This window comes from Budorcas taxicolor, chromosome 17 (genome assembly GCF_023091745.1).
Source record: "Budorcas taxicolor isolate Tak-1 chromosome 17, Takin1.1, whole genome shotgun sequence".
NCBI classification, from domain to species: Eukaryota; Metazoa; Chordata; class Mammalia; order Artiodactyla; family Bovidae; genus Budorcas; species Budorcas taxicolor.
In genome coordinates this window covers 19,967,292-19,968,675 of record NC_068926.1, presented here as the reverse complement: position 1 = coordinate 19,968,675, position 1,384 = coordinate 19,967,292, and the positions used below count along the sequence as shown (strand labels likewise).

The 1,384-nt window shown below is 39.5% G+C and overlaps 1 non-coding gene across 1 annotated transcript; it reads left to right on the top strand.

The window, feature by feature from the left end:
- Positions 1 to 209: 209 nt before the first annotated feature.
- Positions 210 to 281, top strand: TRNAC-GCA (transfer RNA cysteine (anticodon GCA)). The gene has a single exon. It is a non-coding gene; the product is annotated as a tRNA-Cys (tRNA).
- The last annotated feature ends 1,103 nt before the right edge of the window (positions 282 to 1,384 follow it).

Here is a 1,384-nt window from a genome sequence, read left to right as displayed (position 1 = left end):
TGTATTTCTGGAACTCTCTTGCTTTTTCGATGATCAAGCAGAAGTTGACAATTTGATCTCTGGTTCCTCTGCCTTTTCCAAATCCAGTTTGAACATCTGGAATTTCATAGTTCACTTATTGATGAAGCTTGGCTTGGAGAATTTTGAACATTACTTTACTAGCATGTGAGATGAGTGCAATAGTGCGGTAGTTTGAACTTTCTTGGGTTTCCCTGGTGGCTCAGATGGTAAAGCGTCTGTCTGCAATACAGGAGACCCAGGTTCGATCCCTGGGTTGGGAAGATCCCCTGGAGAAAGAAATAGCAGCCCACTCCAGTATTCTTGCCTGGAAAATCCCATGGACGGTGGAGCCTAGTAGGCTACTGTCCATGGGGTCACAAAGAGTCGGGCACGACTGAGCAACTTCACTTCACTTCACTTGAACTTTCTTTGGCATTGCCTTTATTTGGGACTGGAATGAAAACTGACTTTTTCCAGTCCCATGGCCACTGCTGAGTTTTCCAAATTTGCTGGCATATTGACTGTAGCACTTTCACAGCATCATCTTTTAGGGTTTGAAATGGCTAAACTGGAATTCTATCTCTCCCACTAGCTTTGTTCATAGTGATGCTTCTATGCCCACTTGACTTTGCACTCTAGGAAGTCCGGCTCTAGGTGCATGATCACACCATCATGGTTATCTGGGTCGTGAAGATCTTTCTTGTACAGTTCTGTGTATTTTGCCACCTCTTCTTAATATCTTCTGCTTCTGTTAGTCCATACCATTTCTGTCCTTTACTGAGCCCATCTTTGCATGAAATGTTCCCTTGGTATCTCAAATTTTCTTGAAGAGATCTCTAGTCTTTCCCACTATATTATTTTCCTCTATTTCTTTTGCACTGATCACTGAGGAAGGCTTTCTTATCTCTCCTTGCTATTCTTTGGAACTATGCATTCAAATGGGTATATCTTTCCTTTTGTCCCTTGCTTTTCACTTCTCTTCTTTTCACAGCTATTTGTGAGGCCTCCTCAGACAGCCATTTTGCTTTTTTGTATCTTTTTCTTGGGGATGGTGTTGATCCCTGTCTCCTGTACACTCTTTAATTATTTTGGAAAATAAGTTCACTGTATTTTTTCTAAATGTAAAAGCAATAATGTGCTTATTATAAAATAAATGTTTGGAAAATATAGAAAACTAAGAAAAAATTAAAGATATAAAAACTCATTTAATACCACAAATCAGAGGAAAATCACTACATTTTAGTGAGAAACTAGTCTGGGCTTAAGTTGAAAAGTTCTGGAGCTAAAGTGTTGACCTGGAAATATCTTTCTGTTTCTATATCAAATCCCAAATAGTGGTCACATGTTTCAAATACTCAATGGAAGGAAAGGCCACCATTGCAGA